The sequence below is a fragment of the Molothrus ater genome, chromosome 2 (assembly GCF_012460135.2).
Source record: "Molothrus ater isolate BHLD 08-10-18 breed brown headed cowbird chromosome 2, BPBGC_Mater_1.1, whole genome shotgun sequence".
Lineage (NCBI taxonomy): Eukaryota > Metazoa > Chordata > Aves > Passeriformes > Icteridae > Molothrus > Molothrus ater.
In genome coordinates this window covers 61976450-61997784 of record NC_050479.2, presented here as the reverse complement: position 1 = coordinate 61997784, position 21335 = coordinate 61976450, and the positions used below count along the sequence as shown (strand labels likewise).

General features: G+C 43.9%; 1 protein-coding gene across 1 annotated transcript in view; it reads left to right on the top strand.

Annotated features, from left to right (window-relative positions):
* The first annotated feature begins 9138 nt into the window (after nucleotides 1-9138).
* LCP1 (lymphocyte cytosolic protein 1) overlaps nucleotides 9139-21335 on the top strand; it is a 50894-nt gene continuing 38697 nt past the window's right edge. Inside the window, exon 1 of the mRNA XM_036392057.1 lies at nucleotides 9139-9200. The gene's annotated coding sequence lies outside the window, so the exon portion shown is untranslated. The remainder of the gene's footprint in view (nucleotides 9201-21335) is intronic.

The window sequence follows — 21335 nt, the reverse complement described above, 5'->3', positions numbered from 1 at the left end:
ATTGTGTTGCTTCTTGTAGCAGAAAACTCCTTTTAGCCTTTAGGGTATATTCCTTAAAGATGCATTGCTCATGTTGCTGTGTTCAAGAGTCAATAGCAGCTCCAGTATCTTCTGGAATTGTAACCTCATTGACAGTAAAGTGATCTTGTGTTTCTTACCCTGCCACTGCCTGAAAATGAAATTATTTAAAACTAAATATTAGTGATTTAAAACTTAGTATTAGAGTAGCTGTGCGAATAACTGATTCTCATGGGGGTTTTTTCTGTAGTACCCTTGCCTTAAATTTTCCATCGTTTATTTCTTCTTTCTTTTGTTTCATCCCCTTTTGCCATTTCCTCTGTAGCTTTACTGTCTCATGTTCTTTCAGATGCATCCTGAATAATTTTTATGGCACCTGCCCAGCACTGCACCTATTGTGAAATTGTAATTCAACCCAAGTTATGTCAGCACCATTGAAAGTGGTTGGTTCGGCATTTTTCTTCCTGAGTAGACAGGAAGGCTTGCAGCTATGCCTGGCAAATACCAACATCCAGGATTGTTATTCTTATGAACTAGATCTGGGAAGTATCCATCATCTTTCTGCTCTGTTGGGAAATTTCCTTTGGAGGAATCAAACCTCGCGTTAATTCATGCAAACCTGTAGTTCTGGGCTGCAAGTGGAGTTGCCCATGGATATTATCTTGGCTAAGAAGATAGGCTTATCTCTGTTGGAAGCACATAAGGCAAGAACAAATGTGGTCAAACAGGCTGTGAAGTGCCAGGGTCCAGCTGGGTCTGAAGAAGGGTCCTTTGAGCTGGATTTGCACTTGACCATGGCAAATCTGGTGAAGAGTCTGGGTTGTATCTTTGCATTCGACTTTGAGGGGACTAAATGCTCATTGCTGAGGGAAGTGTCTGTTTGCCTGACTAACCCTTGAGCACTGCCAGACTCTTCTTTTCCATTTTCATTATTTGCACTCTTTACTGCTCTAGCTGGATATCTGTCCAAAAAGCCTTCCTGCTGAAGACAAGGGAAAGAAATGTATTTATAATGAGGGATCCTCAGGCATGCTTTTTGATTAAAAGATCATGTGGCACATTCTCCATGCCCTATATGCATTTTTCTTGTTCAGAGAAGATGCACCAACAATTGAGACCAAGCATCTCAGTGTTGGAAATCACAAAATACGTTAGGTTTTTTTCAACACAAGTGCAGTTCTCCTGCACACTGTTCTGAATGATGTGCTGTATCCAGTAGAAAAGTTGGCTCAGAAGCAGAACAGAAAGGACAGGTTTTCAGAGGTACCTCGTGAGTTTAATGAAGAATGAATGAGCAGTGTTTGTTCTCCCTGTGTGTGAAATATGGCCACTTGTATCACTGACAAGTCCCTGTTTAGGGATCCTGAATCCATTTGCAAGGCGCCATGTGCCAATGCAATGAGATCTTTCACCTGAGAAGTAGATGGGGCTCCTTTGGTGAGTGTTCCCTCCCCTTATGCTCCACATAAGGGTTCCATGTATCACCTAAGCCTCATCCTACATGGATCTCCTAATCCTACTGAATGGGAAAGGCAAATCAGGCAAATACCATATGAAAAAAGGCACCATGGAAGGGACATGTTTGAAGTGTGATGGCAGATGTGAGGTCAGTCGTGGTCAAGGAACAGGAAATTGTGAAAGGAACAAAGGAATAATCTTCTAGAAATTGTCTCAACAGTGACTGTAGGATGGGACACTTCACAGAACTTCAGCCACAGGCAGCTTCACAGAATTTCTTGTGCTTTTTATAGCTGTTGCTTGCATGTCTGTGGTCACAAGGAGGATGATGCCTTAAATAGTCAGACATGACTTAAGTCTATGAAGAACTGATGAAGTTGGTTGAGACAAACTTGAGCTGAGCTCCTTGCTTATCTAGAGCCTGGCTCAAGCAAGGGCTGACAATGAAACAATGCCTGCCTGGAGTGACCTCTGACAGAAGTCACACAGCCTTTACAGCTGCCTCAGCAGGTGGAGGATGATTGAAGTGTTCTTTCTACCTCTGGTGGCAACTGCAAATTCTGGCATAAAGAAAAAAAAAAAACCCTCAAAAAGCCCTATTTGCATATAAACTTTTGCTCCCATAAGAATGCAAATTAAGAGAAAAGTGACCATGCCTTATATTTGAGTCCACAGTCACCAAAACCCCACCTATAACATGTGATTTCTTCCACTTCATTGGGAAGGGCCAACAGTTATAGTATAGGCAAGAGGAGTTCCAGGACCAGAAAAAAAGGAAAAAAAAATATGGGGGGCAGGGGAAAAAAAACCTCTGCCTGCTTTGGATTGGTCAAGACTGTGTCTGTCCTCTGCTCCTGAAGGGATGCTTAGGTGAGCTTTGCACCTTCAGCTACATTGGAGTGGATATATTATATAGGAATTATATATATGTCACTGATAGATCTGTTGCTGTGCCTTGGGTAGCAACATCCACTAACACTCTGTTGTTAGTGCATTTATCACTGACAATTCTGAACCTGCTTTCCTGTTGCTCCAATCAACTGCACTGGTTTTGAACCTGGATTGTACAAGTTCTTACTGAATTTGATGAGGCTTGTGAGAAACAACTGCTCACTTTGAAAATTTAAAAAGGTTTATTAAGCCTTGACAAAAAATACAACAAAAGGACTATATAAGGAAAAATTTGCAGCACTGACAACTGCCCTCATGGATACCTCACAGCCAGTTCATCTTCAAGGTGGATGCTCAGTCTTTTATACCCCTGGGGGTTGCATCAGCCAGCCCTGGCCCCTCCCAAAGTCTGTCAGTCAGCTCTTCTTTGCCATTTAACAGTGGAGACTGATTTCTTTTAAGTTGATTGGAGGTCAGATGTTGCCATGCCACACCCCCTAAGCAACAAGCTTTTCCATTCCCAACTGCCCCAGGTAAGGGACACATGTGCATCCTTCTTTTTACCTGTCCTAGACAACCCCAGCTGTCTGATGGTAAAAATACGGAGGGGGAAGGGGAACTAGGAGGAGAACACAGGACATCCTAAACAACAACAACATAACTATACATCACTAAAGCTTTCCTTAATATTCACACAATAGTTATCCCTTAATTGTGAGAGCCAATCATCTTATTATCCATCTATAACAGGCTGATAGTGTCAAATTGGCTATAATCAGAAATTAAACCCAGCTACACCCAGCCCCTCTGATCTCTGGGGTCCAGCTGGAGTGCAAGAGGCCTCATTTTCTGCTAAATTTCTATATTCTGATTGCAACAGTTGGCACTGAGCCCTAGTGTCCCGCACCACTGGGGGGTTTGACCCTGGCTGGATGCCAGGTACCCACCAAAGCCACTCTGTCATTCCCCTCAGCTGGGCAGAGGGGAGAAAATACAACCAAAGGCTTGTGGGTCAAGGTAAGGACAGGGAGACATGGCTCACCAGTTACCATCACTAGGAAAATTTGACTTGGGGAAATGAACTGAACTTATTAACAATTGAACCAGGGCAGAGTAATAAGAAAAAACTCAAAATCTTAAAGCATCTTCTCCCCATCCCTCCCTTCTTCCTGGGCTTAACTTCACTCCTGATTTTTCTACTTTCTTCCCCTTAGTGGTGCAGGAGGACAGGGAATGGGGGCTGTGGTCAGGAGCTACCACAATTACTGAAGGGCTTGGCCTTGGCCAGCAGTGGGTGCATCCTGGAGCTGGCTGGCATTGGATCTGTCAGACATGGGAGAAGCTTCTGGCAGCTTCTCATGGAAGACACCCCTTTATCCCCCCTCACTAAACTGTGCCATGGAAACCAAATGAAAACACTAAGTCGAAGGTTCATTTTATACACCTCACACTGGAACTGGGCTCAGGGCTTTGCCACCAGGGCTATCTCCAAAGACCTCAGTTTAGAGCACCATTGGGTCCTGAGCTACTCCTTGGTTTCTGGACAGCACTGCAGACAGCAGCCAAATGGCTGGGCAGAGGGGAGAAAATTGTTGTGAACAGTTGTGAACATTTTTATCAAGAAAGAAATACTTAGTAAATTATCCTTCACTCAGTCTCTTTAGCTCCACAGTGTTGATGCTCTGTTCCCTTAATGAGGGAGGCTCATTTCTTGGGACCTGCTGAGGGAGAAGTCACTCTTTACACATCTCTGCCGCAGCTTAGCTCTCAAAGAAAGCTGGGACCATTGGCTTATCTCCCTGACTTCCCTGCCCTCAGCCTCAGTGTCTGATGACTTCCAGCTCTCAGGTGGGCACAGCCCACCCTCCATGACATTTCTGCTGCCTTTTTAATCAACAACCTCATTTTGTTACAGCCCCACTTTCTACACTCCTCTGTGAGGGAAAAGCTAGTGACAACACAAAATATTGTCTTTTTTCCAGCCCAGGGCTTCTGCTCTTCAGTCTCAGTCTCACACTTCATGGAGCACAAAACAATTCCATACACTAGGATGATGGAAGTACCATTGCTGAAGTGTTTCCTGCTGATCAATGGGCATGCTGCTGCATAAATATCTTTCAAGTGTGATAGTTCCATTTGGAGAAATGATCCTTGAACAAACTTTACTGCCAGCTCTTAGATTCCTGTCATGTTTACTATATAAATACACAACCTCTAAATAGCAGTCATCAGTAATATGTACGACTAGAATGAGAGCCAGCACAGCAGAACTTTGATTCCAGATCAAATGTTTTTCTATCATTTTTTAAATGGCTTAAATCATTGAATCACAGCTCTGGTAATGAGCCAGAAATATTTACATGTGTTTGGGCAGCGCCAGACTGGAACTGTATTGCACCTAAACAGATTTTCCCAGACTTTCAAAATAATATTCAGCAGGGCTTAATAATATCAAGGGATATTATATTATCTGACTTTTCATCCTTACTTCTTTAACTGAGTTTTCTTTACTGTTTTTCATACTGTTAGAAGGTATTACTTTTAATATATTACTGTCACTCCTTTTAATTTAATATTACATAATGAAGATATGTACAGTATGACAGTATTCTAACAAAATGAATATTCAAATTACTTACCATTTTTCTCAGACATCATAAAAACCCTTTTGATGTATTTCCTTCCTCTTTTCTTCACTGACTATGTGAAGATTGAGGAGTTTTAGCTATTTATATACTCCTACCAGATTACAGAAGGCAGGATGGAAAAACCCCCAAACTTGATTTGGTCTCTTAATCTCAGTCATAGGGACATCATTGTTTTTCCATGCTACAACTATATTCTACTGAGCTGATCTGTAAAAAAAAAAACCACTGTAAAATTTCTGCATTCTGTTTTTTTACAGTGGCTCCTGGGGCCAGAGGTTGTTGACAGAAGTCAGTGAACCTGCACAGATGCCAGGGTTCTTCTCCACAGATCTGTTTTCAGGAGTGGTGCCTAGTTTCCATCTCATTCATATATTACTTAGGTTAAAAATGTTATAATTAGAGATCATGTTATTGTTTTTCACATCTATTTTTAAAGGTTAGTCCTTAAATATTTAATCAATAGCTACTTTATATAAACTGGAAAGAGCTTTTCATTCACATATATAAGAAGCACACAAAATGCCTGGTTATTTCTAAAGCATACTGCACAGAAAGTGCTTTCTTCTTTTAATTAGAAATCTCTGATCCTTGTAAAATAATATAAGCCAAGATACTTCTTTTCACAGGATTGCATATTCTGAAAAAAGCATGACCATCCCCCAAAATGTCATTTTTTCAATTTTTTCTGAATCCAAGCTGTATCTCACTTCCCCTATGGTTTGACTCCATGTGATCAAATTTTATTTTTCTTAACACCAGCAGTTTTTCCTGCTATGTCTCATATTTTCTGATGAGCTAAGGGGAATGCCTCTATTATCCAGTGGGTAGCATTCAAATCTGATAGGTGGAAGGCTCAACTTCCAGGCCCTGCCAAGAGGACTCTTCCCCAGTTTACATGAGGAGCCTCCCAAAGAGATGCAGGTCATACGGGTCATACTGCAGTCTCCTTCACACTGCTTTGCACTAGGGGGTCAGCTGCCAATCTATCTTCTTCTGTGTCAATTTTAGAGAGCACATGGCATTTGTAACTATGAGCCACAGAAACTGTCTATGCAGTTTACCTGTGTCAACATTCTCCCTTGATGCAGACAGTTTAGACAGCAGCTTAGGAGGCAGAGCTGCTCTATGGAGCAGCTTTGGCTGCTCAACCATTTCCTGCTTAGCCTTTGTGCCTGACAGATTAATGAAGATATTTCAAAAATCAGAACAAATCTCACAACACAAAACAAAATAAATAATCACCTCTAGTTTCAGGTGCTGAGCTATGAACGTCTGTTAAGATAAAGCAGGTAATAAAAGATGAGAAGTGGCCAAAAAGGGCATTTGTTCTCTTAGTGATAGATTTAACAGTTTTTCTAGTTGTCATTAGTGTTTCAGGAAATAAATCAGTGACACTAATTAAAAAAACCCCAAAAACCCAAACCTGTTCTACTAACACCAAATGCTTGTATTAAAGAATGTTATTCAGCACTTAGGGTGATCCTTAGGGCCATGAGTTGGACTTTGATGATCCATGTATGTCCCTTCCAACTCAGGACATTCTATAATTCTATGATTTATAATTTTATAGTTATATGACCTCTATCACAAAAGGTGAGGAGGCAGTCAGAGTTTTTAATCTCTGAACCAAAAGAGGAAGAGTAAAATAGAGAAATGCCCCATGCCAGACATTGCAAAAGCTCCCAGAAACAGTTTTCTGCTGGATAAACAGATTTTATAAGAGCAACTATTAACCCTGGGAAAAGGCCGAATCTGCAAGTAGTAATTTTATGCTTCTTTCTAGTTTCCTATTAGTTTATGAATGCATACAATGACACTAATTTCAATCAAAGAATCTCTGATTTGGTTTCAGAAATCCTCTTATTAGTAGCCAATTTTAGCAAATCTCTGAGTCACTGTAATTTTCAAGATTATCTATATCCTAAATTGCAGAACGTGTTGGTTATATATTTTTTTTTTCCTGTAGGACTGAAAACATCTTAGACATCATACAGTATAAAGACTCAGTCCTAAAGAACTGGAAATCAGAAGGAAAACACAGAAGAGAGAGCACTGATGAAGGTGACTTTGAAGAGAAACCGAAAGTGCCATCAGGAAGCTAATGGCTTACAGAAAGATTTACCAAGATTAAGAAAACTGTCACATACACCTAGAAGCAAGGACACATCTAGGCAATTTTTTTCCCCAGTAATTTGATTTGAAAATAGATAAACTTGAGACTTCAGTACAATTTTGCATGTGGACAACATTAATTCAAATCAAATGCAGCATCATATAAAACTGTGGTGGAAAGAAAAACAAATACTGGGATGAAAAGAAAAAAGACAGTCCCGAAGTGAATAACGAGTTCAGACCTGACACTTAGCTATTGGGCTTGGATGGCACATAAACAAGGAGCTGGGGAAAGGAAGAAATGGGGGAAGTTTAAAAAGGAAGCTTGGAGTTCAATTATAACCCTGCTGAGTTTGAATAAATGGACAAACATTGCAATAAGATGAGGTACAATGACACAAAAATGGTTCCTGATGTTAACCAGAGGCTGGGGACAGTGCCCTTGCAATAGACTGGAAGCACAGGAGGAAGAATATATAATATTGAAAAACAAAACCCAAACCAACCAACACCAAACAACCCAATAACAGCAATAACTCTCTTCCCTCCCCCAATACAAGACCTCTTAGAGACCCAAAGAAGTTGAATTTGAGGAACAGGAACAAAACACTCTATAATTATGTTTGTACTTGATAGAGCTTAGCATTCCAGTCTTTTCCTCTTCGGGATAGCATTTCTGGCACCTACCACACGGATATGGCACAGGGGGTAATTCAGCTTGGAAGATAGCTCAGGAGGTCTCTAGTCCAAGCTCCTGCTCACTGCAGGGTTGCACTATAAGCTCTGAGTGGATTACTCAGATCTGTAAGCAAGGATGGAAACCCCACAACCTTCTGGGCAACCTCTGGGCCTCCTTCCAACACTGATAAAAACCAAAACACAAGTGCACACCTGACTAGGGCACACATCCAAAGATAAATGAACTTGCATTCTCTCATTTATAGGTAACCTCTGTGGAAACTGGATGACAGATCAAGGATGGTGAGAAATTATCAATGCCCTGAGCAGCACTGCCTGCAAAATTCCAGGAGGAAGAACAGACTGGAAAAGAAATGAGAGCTTAGGATGGAGGGAGTGGAGGAATTCCTGAAGTGAATGTACACAGCACAGCTCAGAGACGGGGAAGAAGGTGAAAACACAAGAGGAAATCTGAAGTTAAAGAGGTTGATGACAAGAAAACTGGAGACTCAGTGGGGGGAGTGGAGGAAATGCAATGAAGAGAAGAAAGCGCAGTGCTTCTGGCAGGGAAGAAGAGTAGAGGTGTTCAAGCTACTAAAGACGGAAAGGTTAAAAGCACATCAGAGAGAGAGGGAACATGATTTTGTCATGAGATAAAAACCGACCATTGTATTTGGTGACATTTTAGGTAAAAACCAAAGTGCAATCAGAAGAGAATCGCAGAATATTCTGAGTTGGAAGGGGCCCTTACAGGGATTGAACCCAGGGCCTTGGTGGCACACAAACATGTTTGTAGTTACTGCTGTGGGTCCAATTCAGTTCAAGGCACCAGGCAGCTGAGCCACCAAGACCCTCTGGTGCTTCAGGAAGAAGAACAGAAAACTGCTACTGGGGAAACTGAGCATGGTGAAGGATGCAGGAGCAAAGGAAGGATGTGTCTGGCATGAACCTGCCAGTTTGCTCCTTACTCTGGGAAAACAGCAAAGTTGGGGTCTGAAGAAAGTGGAAAAACAATTCCCAGCAAACATATGTGGATCAAGAGGAACCTGGATACAGCTGTATTCTACTCTAACCATGCACAAGCACCCGGAACTTTCTGCTGCACAGTACCAAACCCGGGCGAACACGGATGAGGAGAAAGCACCTGCTCTGTGTATCACCTACAGGGGTACCCTTTAGCAGCGCATTTCACCAAGCAACGCGCTGACTGCCAGGGTCACACACCAGGCTGGCCTTGGGGACGCTCCCGGTGCCGGGGCGTGTCCGGGGCGTGTCCGCAGGGCCTGGGCGGGGCACGGGCGGCGGCGCCGGTGGGAGCGGGCGGAGGGGCTGCGGCTGCGGGAGCGCGCCCGCCCCCCGGCCCGGCATCGCCTGTTGCTGCGCCGCTCCTCGCTGGTAACTATCCTCTGTAATCGTGGTTCTGAATGGAGCAGGTGGTGATGGTGGTCCTTGTTGTTATTATTATTATTTTTTTTTGTTGTTATTATTGCTGCTATTATTATTATTTGTATGTCCCCTTCGGTGCTCACGAAGAAAAGATTAAAATTAAAGTTGCTATGACGCGGACTCCTCCGGGAGCGGAGTCACCGCTCTTTCGGGGCGGCGCGGTGGGAACCGGGGGGCGGTGCGGGAGTCCCGGGATGACCCTGCCGGCTGCGGGGAGCGGTGCGGAATTCCCCGGATGGCTCTGCCGGCTGCGGGGAGCGGTGCGGGAGTCCCGGGATGACCCTGCCGGCTGCGGGGAGCGGTGCGGGATGTCGGGAAGACCCTGCGGGGAGCGGTGCGGGGCGGGAGTCCCGGGATGACGCTGCCGGCTGCGGGGAGCGGTGCGGAATTCCCCGGATGGCTCTGCCGGCTGCGGGGAGCGGTGCGGGAGTCCCGGGATGACGCTGCCGGCTGCGGGGAGCGGTGCGGGAGTCCCGGGATGACCCTGCCGGCTGCGGGGAGCGGTGCGGGATGCCGGGATGACGCTGCCGGCTGCGGGGAGCGGTGCGGGATGCCGGCGGGGGCCGCAGGGGTGCGGGGGTGCGGAGCCGTGCCCGGGGAGCGGGGGAAGCGGGACTGTGCTGTCGGTGCCACGCCGTGCCCCAGCACGGCGGTGCCGCGGACGGTGCTGGATGGGGCAGCAGGTGTAGAGCTGGTGCTGCTTCGTGGGAACCAGGTCGAGCTGAGCCAAACCTTTTCAAATTAATCTCGGCTATATAATTACTTTGAGAAATAGGCCCGGCACCGCAGTGCTGATTCAAGCAAGTCCCTTTTGATAGAAATTTTAGCTAGGTACAAAGTCTTTTGAGAATGAGTGACAAATGCAGAATAGGGAAAAGAGAGAGACAGGAGAGGGCAGGGGTAAGGGTGGGATGCTGAAGTGGAGGCAGTTTTAGCACCTCTGATAACTGAAAATATTTTCTTAGGGACTGCTGGGTAGTCTGCCTCTGTATTCTGTGAACACTGACCACCCACTACAGTTTTCTCTCTCAAAGAATGCTTGGCTCATAAATTTAATCTTAGTATTTCTTTTTTAAATTCACTTGTGTCCACAGGGTCCCACTAAAGACAACTCCTTTATATCTGTAATAGTTTTGAAAATTTCTGAAGGGCACTTGCTGTGCCTCACTATTGAGATGAAGAAGCTGGTTTGCATGTTGCAGATGACTCTGCTGTTTGTCTCCTGCCTGCAAGGCTAGCATTTCCCTACCAGGCTGGCAGCAATCAATTTCCCTCTTTCCTCTGCTTCTCTCCTTCCTTTGCACGTATTCCACTGCATAAAGTGAGTGGAATAGGCTGAGGGGAAAATTTGGATGTCTTTCCTCCAAAGAAGCTGCGTAAATGAAATTAAAGGCATGGCTGCAACATGCATAATAGGTACCAGAGAGGAATTATTTAATGCACCAAAGCATTTACATTTTTCTTTATGTAATTGTCATTCCAGGATCAATACAGTGCCTGAGTGATTTATTTCATCATTGGCTTTTGTGCTTAGTGGTGCGAGGTGGAAAGGAAAACATCCCCACAAACAAATCCAGCCCATTATCTGTGTGCCATGTGGAACCGGGGGCTCTCCCCTGCTGGGCTGTGAGCCCTTTTGGGCAGGAGTAGCAATGCTTGTGTCTGCACCATGGAGCTGCGCTCCCCTCTGTGGTGCTTGGGGCTGGGGTGACACCTCATGTGTCACCACCCTGACACCCCTGTCTCTGAGGAGGAATAGGAGCATTCATGTCTGCCTTGGGGTGAGCATCCAAACCTGGGAGCCCAGGCACACTCCTGAGTGTGCTGGTCAGATGTAGCTGCATGCACTGAAGGTGGCAGCCTCAGGAAGGCTAGGAGGATACCCAAAGGGTGCCAGAATTCTCCTAATGAAACATTTTGCATGTGTTCCTGCCATTGGCAGTGAAATACTGGGTTGCAGACTTCCCTTGCAGGTAAATGTAGAATTGAATACAGGAGAGTGACTTAGGCTTCCCTCCCTGAGGAACTTCTGCATCCTCTATTTTACAAGGAGGATGAAATTTTGCTCTTATATGGATTTCTGGCCAAACATTTCCAGGCTGCTGTGGGATTGTTTTATTTCTCCTTTCAGATGAGAGGAAAAAGGTGGCCTTTGTCTGCAGGATCAAAGCCTGTCTATTTTTGTTCCAGCATAAAAGACAATTACAAGAGCTGTGCTTAAACCACCATCTCGCTCAAAGGCTTGTGTGAGTTTTCTCTGGTGGAAAAGGAGCCCTTTTCCACTTTCTCTAGCAGACCCTTCCCACAGTGATGGCAGGGGCCATGACAGCAGGTGGATGATGGCACTGCCATCTCAGCAGGTGTCTGGTGTGACAAGACACATGGGAGGATCTGTGGCCTGGTCCCCAGCAGTCTCTGTCATTGATCTCCACTGGAGCTCTGTCTTGGGTGACTGGTGGGATGCTGCTGCTGCCATCAGCTGCTTCCAAAGTATTCCTGTAATGACAATTGGTGAGATGTAGTAAATGGGAATGAGAAGATCAGCAATAGTAGCAGTCCAGCAAGATAGTTTGCTGTACACATTATTCCTGAGTTAGACAACAAGAGGAAACTCAAATGAGACTTCCTTCACCACACTACTGTGGCATGCAGGGTTTCCTGGCCATTAATGCTTTCTCCCTCACAGCCCATCCCCATCTCCATGATGGACCTGCAATTCCTGAATTTTCCCGTGTGCAATGCACACTTCAGGTAGCCCTTGATAAAAAATAAGTCCTCAGAAAACACTTGCCCTCTGATCATCCATTCAAATTCAGAGAAAGAAGGAGTGACAGGGAACATGGACAGGGTTTTGTGGGAGCACATGCTTGGAGGTCAAAGGGAGAAGCTCAGAGCAAAATGTCTTTTGTTTCTTCACAGGTACATATGTAACCTGTACTACTGCTAAATAATCAGATTTATTTATTTATTTATTAGATAAACAGCAAGTTTTTCTCAGGAAAATACAATAATTCATCCAAAACTGTAGTCTCTTCCTTGTTATTAGAGAATCCACGTTTCAGTTTTGAGGGATGGATGAAATAAGTACCAATTGTAACAGTGTGGGTTACCAAAATGGAATGAATTTTCCCCAGAAGCTAGGACCATGCTGCTGGTCTTCCTGCTGACCTTTAGCATTGGCAACAGAGAGAGCACTTAAATGGGAGATTCACAAATTGGTAACAGCATTACAAGCTGGACTCAAAGGATGGATTTCTAAATTGATTGTGGACTCTGCAAAGAAAACATTCTTCTTTTCTCTCAGTATTTTGCTTTTATCAGGCTCTCTTCCTGTGCTGCTGTAGGCAGAGCCCCTGACCCAGCCAAGAGCCCTGATGCTGGTCCCACTGCATGCAGGCCTTAAAGCCTGAGTGGAATGGGGAATAGTCCTGATGTGCACATCTGCAGCCTGCAGGCTTCCTCTTTTCCTTTCTCCCTTACCTTGCAACCTGGTGAGTCTGAGTGTTTCCAGTGCCTTCATTTCCTTCTCACTTACAAGAAGACCTCTAGTCCATTTACTTCTTATGGGAAGAAAGCAGCCCACTTAATCAGCATTTTAAATAAACCCCAATTTGTATTTTAATCTGTTTTAGTCATATTTAATCAGTTGCTATTGTGAACATCCTTATACTTTTTTTTCCCCCTAGGGTTTTACTCTGAATCAATATTTAACGTATTTGCCTAGTTTAAAATTGATGTGTCTTTGTTGGTTTTCATTATTGACCCTTCAATATTTACTCTTCCTTTCCTGTTGTGACATTTTAGCAGTAGTGGTCCTTTATTAGATTGTGACTGTATGCCCTTGACTACTGCTGTTTCAGGAAGGCACTGAGGTTGTTTGCAGGGCTTTTTCTTTAAAGAAAGACTCAGAAGAAGGTCAACACATCTCATTTTGCTCTTGCAAGCCCCTTCCTGCAGAAAGTGGACCGTTTTAACTGGGAACACTCATAGGAATGAGCTAAGTAAGCATGCATTTACATCAGAAAAGTTTCCTTCCTTGTAGCATTGAATTTTAATGTGACCCACTGAGTATGAGGTTTGGGTAGATGAACTCCAAAGTTTCCATCCCACCTACATACACACAGTCTTTTCTTCTCAGCATATTTAAACTGTACCACGAGATGGAAAAGCATGGTTAAAACTCAAGTGTCAAAATGTTTGGGGAGAATTATGTGGCAGCACATTTAACATTTACATCACATTTTAATCAGTAAGTCCAAAAGCTTTTGGAAAAGGAGGTCACTGTCATTCTGAATTGATTTTCCCAAAGATAAAGCACTATAAATGCAGTGGTAAAAATATTTGTTTCCAAGACCTGAGTACTTTACAAAATGTGTTTGTTCCTCTAGACAGAAATAGCCATATTTTTTATAATAGTGGAATTTCTTTCCTCATTATAGTTCCTGACACCGTGCTGTTGTGTTGCCTAACCTTGAAATGAAAGCAGTTTTGTTGACTTTTTACAAATGCTCCTTGCCTAGTTTGAATTGAATTGCCTATCCCTCTCAGGGCAGATAAAAAACCCCAAAAAGTTTCATTTTCTTGTGTGTAGTAGTAAAAGGGAGCCAGTGTGCTGGGTAAAAGAGGAACTGAGCAGGAAAAAAAACTGAAAAAGAAGCCAGTTACTGCCTTTTTTTTGTTTTGTTTTAATAGTTTTATATGGTCATCATTTTAGGTAGCAAGGAAACAAAACCCAGTGTCTGCTCTTAAGCAGAAGTTTCAAGTTGAATCACTGAAAACATACCTTAAAATAGTATCTTAGAAGCAACTTCTGTGTTTCATGATTTTGTGAAGAAACATGAGAACATTCTCTGATTTTTATAAAGAAAAGGTCCTGAATGATTGATTTTAGGAAGTTGTCAATGTCATTTTTCTTTTGCTTATTGGAAGAACTCCAAAGACGAGATTTCAATGAATTTCAGAGAAATTCTTATTTGCATTTACAAAAAACTAAACAATTTATGTTATAAGTCAAAATCTCTCAATAAACTAGACATCTTTTACCCAACTTTTAAATTCAGAAGCATCTCTATTAAGCATCAGCAAACTCTTCTAGCATTTTTGCCCTGTTGTTTCCTGTACAGTCCTTGATGGCATGACATTCTGTAATGGGATGATTTTTTTCTCTCCTTGCCCTCCCCATACGTGAGCTGTCTTTTTGTACAGGTGGGTGTCATGAGTTCACTCTTCCATTTCTTCACGTCTATCCAGGTCAGAGGTTTCAAAGGAGAACTTGGATTTCAGATTAACTGGTTTAAGAGATCCAGGCATTCTAGAATCTCAGTTCAGCCAGGGTTAGAGAAAACAGCAAAGGACCACAGCATAAGTGGAAATAGCTTGGGTTACATTTTGCAGTCACAGTGAGGTCATTTGCATGTTAGTGACTAGGTCAGCTTGGCTCTAATGAGCAAAGTCAGAACTGTGATTAACACAGGAAGTGTGAGCAGGGACATGCAATGAGCAGCAGCATCAGTTCATTTTTTTTTTACCCTAAGAATTAAAATGAAGTCGTTTACGTGTTCTTAAAAAAACCCAAAACAACTAGTTTCCCCTAATAGCTCTTAACTTGGACCCAGCTCATCAGGAGGAGTCCTCACTGAGTGCTCTGCTGTGAGGCTAGGAAGAAAAACTCCTGGCTCCTCTTGCCAAAAAGAGCAAGAATCAGAGGAAAGTGTCCCACTCAGCAGGTACCCAAAGCCAAACGCCTTGTCCAGGTGTCTGGTGGGGTTGTCCCTCCAAAGAAGCCATCTCTGACTGTGGGAACAGGCTCCCTTGTACCTGTAGGGAGGGGATGGGGGGGATACCTGAGGTGCCATCAATGGATAATCCTGGGAGCATCTGCTGCCTAGGAGTGTTGCAATAATAACATGGAATCACATGGACAGATGATGGCAGGGCGAAATGAGGCAGAAAAAGAATCACCATGCTCCTCCCTTCCTAATGAGGAGAGGGTGATGCTCACTGAAGGTCTCCCACGCTCATGAAAGAATGTGTCTCATAACCATCATCAACCTTTAAAAAGCTTTTACTTTTAAAAAGAAATTGTCTTTGAATGTGTGTGTCAGTAGGAAGCCTGGGGTTTGGGTTGTATTGAGGTGTCAGTATGCACAGGGCATTTGGGACAAATAATTTAAAAATTCCTGCAAGAGAAAAATACTGTTTTGCACAGTTTGCTTCTTGATAATGGTAAGTGCTTTACACGATGAGGCAGTTATCAGTTTCTTTATTCTTATATTGCAAACACAGTTCTTACATTTTCTGTTTGCCTCAGAGAGATTGCTAGGTCATAAAAGAGATACCAAAGGAGAGATACTTCCCCGAAAATGAGGAAGAGATTTATAGTCAATTAGAGAGAGAAAATGTCCTTACAGAGATCCCTTAGACCTACCTTCAGTCTCCTGTAAGTTACAGGATAGATGACACTTTTTACTTCTGGTTTCTACTATCAGAAGGAATCAAAATATTTGTTAATATGAATCACACTTTTTAAAACAAATAGCATCCTTCTCCTGACTACTTTTCATTTTGGGCATCCATTCAGTTAAAAAGGCAGTGCAGTCTTAATATTGTGATGTGCCAATGAGCCCCAGTAATTTTGTGTGAATGCTACACTTAGATGAGAAATCAACTTTTCAAGCAAATTCAAAAGCAGCCCTTAGATGAGGGCTGTCATTTTACAAGGTTGTCAGATAACCCTTGCTTGCTGCAAAGCTGTGAATGCCCAAGTATTTGCCTGTGTGTGCAGTTCTTAAATCCCAGTGTCAAGACTTTGTCAACATCCCCTTTCAGAATAACATGCCCAAGATAGACAGGCAGAAGGTCAGAAGAGGAACAACAACCAATACTTAGAGTTAGGCCTCTATTTCAAACAGTGAAAGGGCTCTTTTGGACAAATGTTTTAGAAATATCTCTCTCTTATTTTTTTAAAGTTTTTATTATTTTTTAGTTTTTATTTTTTTGAATGGGAGAAGTAGAATAGATAAGCTGGCAGCAGCTCAGTTGAGCTAGCTTCTTTAAGCAAACTCAGATTTTTCTCAGAATCTCAGAATTTCTGCACTACTGTGCCTTCATTGTCTACATGCACATATTTAATTGGGCCTTTGCAACCAATGGTAACCAGAAATCCTGGTAGCTGACCACCATGTATCTGCCTTGTATTTATCCTCTTATCCTTCCTCAGAGACTTTCTTGTGGTGGGATGTGTGGGCTGTCTTGTGTAGACAGAATCTATGCAGTGGCATTGTCCCAGAAATTTTAGACAGAATTATGGAATAGTTTGGGTTGGAACAAACATTTAAACATCATCTAGTTCCAACCTCTCTGCCATGGGCAGGGACACCTTCCACTAGAACAGGTTGCTCAAAGCTCCATCCAACCCGGCCTTGAAAACTTCCAGGAATGGGGCATCCACAGCTTCTCTGGGCACCTTGTGCCAGGGCCACACCACCTTCACAGTAATTTAACTCTTCCTAAGATCTACTCTAAACCCATCCTCTTTCATCTTAAAGCATGCCCTTGTGAAAATTTCTTCCTCAGCTGTCTTGTAAGCCACTTTAAGTGCTGGGAGGCTGCTAGAAAATCCTTGGAGCCTTCTCTTCTACAGGCTGAACAACCCAGTTCTCATAGGAGAGGTGCTCCAGCTCTCTGATCTTCTATGTGGCCCTCCTCTGGATTTGTTCCTGTAGGTTCATGTTCTAATTTAGGGGTCCCATCTCCAGAGCTGAAGCAGCACAGGTAGGGGTCTCATAACAGTGGAGAAGAGGGGGAGTGTCACCTCCTTGGTGCTTCTTTTGATGCAAACCACAAACCACACGGCCTTTGCTTAAATGCTGACTTATTTTGCAAGGGCTGGTAGGAAGACCTGCTGAAAAGATGTCCTTCGGTAAAAGCTGGGGTTTGAGAATGCAGGCACCTGTGTGCTGGGAAGGGAGGCCATGAAGTGTGGAAACCCAGAGCACCAGGAATATTTCTCTGTCTGCTCTGGGGTACCCTGACCCCCAGGGGAGCACTGACTTTGACCCTCATTCATGGAGAAAGTTTCCTAGACTTCAAGATAGACTAGAATCCACAAAAGTGTGATTATAGAGAGTAGTGTAGGTTTATCACGGTGAGAAATTTAGGTTTTGGGATTTTTAGTATGTTGTGGATGGAAGCAAGATGGAGGGCACAAGGGGTCATCCTGGGTTTCTTCTTCATGCTTCTTCCTCCTTCTTCATGGGTTTGGGTGGCATTTTGTAATTGGGCAGAAAAGTCTGCATTGCAGCACTTTGGGATCAGTTATTGGGTTAAAAGGGAAAATAATCTAGGTGTCAGTTCTTAATTGGATAGTTTAGTCTTAAAGAACCTTGGAACAAGAGATTTTTAGACATTTTGTGCCTTCTTATGAAAAGCTGCTGAACTCACAGTAGTGAGACTGTTTTACTCATAAGAAATAATAAACACCTGAGTCCAAACATGAACTACCATCTCAAGTGCCTTCAATCCAGACCCAGAGAAGCTGATAATGAAGTTTTGATGGAAGGCTGCAGAGCAGCTGGTGCGGGGATCTCAGTAAATGCACAATCATTTTTTTCTCATTCATGAGTCTCCATCTCTTGCACTCACTGGAGGAACACACCCTTGGGCATAGGGCAGCTGTAGCATCATGGTTCTTGTGCCTGCTGTTTTCACAGTGCTGTGTTCAGAAATTAACTTGGCAAAGGCATCCCTGGGCTTTAAGCAGAGAATGCCCTTGATGCTGGAATCCCACTGGGATATGGAAGTACACTTACTTTTACAATCAAAGACAACAGCTCCTCAGCAATGGAGGAAACAGAGCTTGCAACATACAGCTGAGACTACTGTGGAAATGTAAACAAACCCTAAATCTAGTCTTTGCAAAGGCACCTGCAAACCCTCTTGTTTAAGTGGGATTTGCAAGCCAGAGTGTGCCCCGTGCAGCTGGGGATGCATTACAGGGTCAGTGTGCTTCTCAGGAGCATGGTGGGTCTCACTTCTCTGGGGAAGGAGTCAGGAAGAGATGGGTGTGGGGGAGATTGTTGCAAGCCATCAGAGCCAGACCCCAGTTTTTCTTCCTCTTCATGTTGCAACTGCAGGAACAGCTCACATGCACAGGAGAGAGAGGAACCAGGCAAATTGGTGGGATCTTCTTCAGTGTGACATCTTTGGTGGTCTGCTATAGTCAGTGTTTCTGTCAGCTAAACAGCTTCTGACAGCTAAATGGATGTTTCATTACACAACTACTCAGTCATGTAATATGTAATGCTGTGAAGAGCTGAAGAACACACCTAGTTAGACATAAACCTTAGATACTTTCCAGAGTAATGCTTAGAAAAGGATTTAGAGTTCCTGTCCGTCAGAAACTCATTGCTGCTCACGTGAAGCTCATAACTCACCAGGTGGCCAAGGACACAGAAATGCCTGAAGGAGCATTAAACAAGAAAAAGCAAGTTTAACCATCAGGCAGACTGCTTCTGCCACTCTTGACACTAAACCCTCTTTCCCTTGAGCTATGTAATGATTTGTGCTACTCTTTTATCTCAATTCACCCCTCCTGTGTGTCTGACCTTTAGTCCTGGCTAGCAAAGTGGACTGAAATAAAAAGTAAGGATGCTCCTTCCTTTTCCCCCATGCTTTGCAACTCTCTGAATTATAGTGGTAGAGCAAACCATTCTTCTGTCTGTCTGTTATGTCTGCTTTCTCTTACCTGCTTCTGTCTGTCATCTGGAACAGTGCAAGACCTATGGGAAATCTATCTTTCTTCTTCTCTGTCTTTCTTCAGTTCCTGGAACCACAGTGCCTGGAGTCTCCAGGATCTTTTGTAAAAATCTGCTATAGGAAAAGAGAAGACAGAAAGGTGTGAAGGAAAAAGCGAGCACCCAGGAGCATTCTGGAAAAAAAATCTCAGCTGCATTACACATTCCTCTATGCTTGATGTGCCATGGAGAATGGCCAGCACTTCACCATGGCTGATGCCATTTTCACCCTCAAGCAGCAGACCTGTGCCTGGTCCCAGGTTTTGGGGTGCACTCCTCAGCCAGTTTGTGCATATTGCCCATGGCAGTGCTTGCCAGGTGCTTCAGTGGGAACGTGGCCAGCAGAATGGGCCTGGGGCAATCCCAGCCCCAGGCTCCCTGCATGCCCATGTCCTGTCCTTGGCACAGCTCCAGCTGCCTGGCCAGGGGCAGGGATGGTGGCCATGCCTCAGTTGGCCATACAGGCCAGTTATCCACTTACAGGTCACAACCTACAGGTGATATTGGCCAGTGGTATCATCTGCAGAGATTTCCTTCATCTTCAGTGTGTCCAGGGGTCTGAATCTCTGCTGTTTGGGAAGAGCTGACCTCAGAGTTGATGGATTTTGCCATTCATTGCATGAGGCACAGATAAATATCCAGGAAGGGGCTAAACAGATCTGCCTGAGCTCATCTCCAAAGCTATACTGCTCAGTTGCTCAGCTGTACAATGAGGAATGGAAACTGGGCAGCAAAGCCAATGGGGGCAGTGACACTGTCCCTTTTGGGGTTTTGGTTTAGGAGATGGGTTGTGTGCACCTGTTCCCTTCTGGTCAGTGAGTGCCTGGGACAGTGGACTTCACCGATGGCTTGGGGGTGGCCTGCAGAGATGCCGTGGTCTGGGGATTTATTTAGTGGGATGCAGAGATGGATTGGGCCAAACACTTGCTCCTTGTGCCTTGCTTCTTGAGCTGTTTATACAGGGGATTTTTGGGCAGCTATCTGGAATAGTCTGGGGTTTTTTCCTTGCTTTGTGACAGCAAAGAGGGGGAAAGTGACCATGTGTGTGTCGCTTGGATAGCACAGGGCTTTTCTCCTGGAAGGCCTTGGTTTCTAAATTTCTGACACCACACACACACACAGACACAGACACACACAAAAATACAACAATACAGTTGTGGAATTTTTGTTTGCTACTGAATTGTTTAACATTTCAGTTTCCCCTGCGCCTCTTGAACACTTTGTCAAAAGAGCAATTAATGCTTGTTTCAAGTTTGTCTTTTAGATAACACTCCAGCTAAAGTTTTGTTCTCTTTTTCAAGAACAGTCCTTTAAGGGCTCTTTTGAGTCTTCTGACATTTGAAAACACACCTGATGTATTTGCCTCATTAGCTTCCAGTGTGCATTGGCCACAGCAGCACAGAAAATGGAGCATCTAAGTGAGGATGCAGAAACAAGGAACTCCTCTGCTTGTCCGTGGATTTGCTCTGGATGCTCTGCCCAGGCAGCTCCTGGATGATATCCACAGGGAGCAACACAAGCAGCATCTCTGGGATCAAACTCATGCACCTGACACGTGTCTGACACCTCACCGTGGTGCTTGGTTTCGAGTGGTGGATCTCCCATCTCTCTGTGCTCCCTCAAAAATCTTTCACTTCTGCAGTGAGCAAAATTAAAGGCTGGTCTTCTCTTTTGTAACATATGACTTCTTGTAGGATTTTGTAGGGGGATAGAATATAAGAAAATAAAGATAGTGTAGAAAATAATCTTACCCCTAAGGAGTTGCAGCTGGGCCAATTTTCAAAGATGAGGAACAGGCCTGACTTTAACAGGCCACAGCTGTAGCCAATGAGAAGAAGAGGGCTATAAAAGAGTGGTTGGCTGAGTGAGAAGGGAGCTGGAGTCAGTTGGCTGCTTTGTGAAGAAAAGAGTCAGTTCTCTGAGGAGCTGCCCATGAGACACACCAAAAAGGTATGGAGCTTTTGTGATGAGGAGACAACAGTATGGAGCCCCTGCAATAAGATGACAACAGGATTTCTAACTTAGCAACTATCCTGCTATCAAGGGTCTTCCTGACTATATTCATAGTCAGGTGCTAAATATGTTGTTTGCTAAAACTTGTTCAGGCTGCCTCAAATTTTTGCTCAGGTGTGTCTTGGCCACTGTTACTGTCAAAGCCTGGCTGCTGCTCTAGAGAGAGACTTTGAGAATAGGAGCATGCCTTTGGGAGGATCCCCTTCAGTTGCCTTGCAGGGATTCTGTATTCGCATCTCTTCCAGCCTTATCTCAGTGGATCTTCCTAGAAATATCA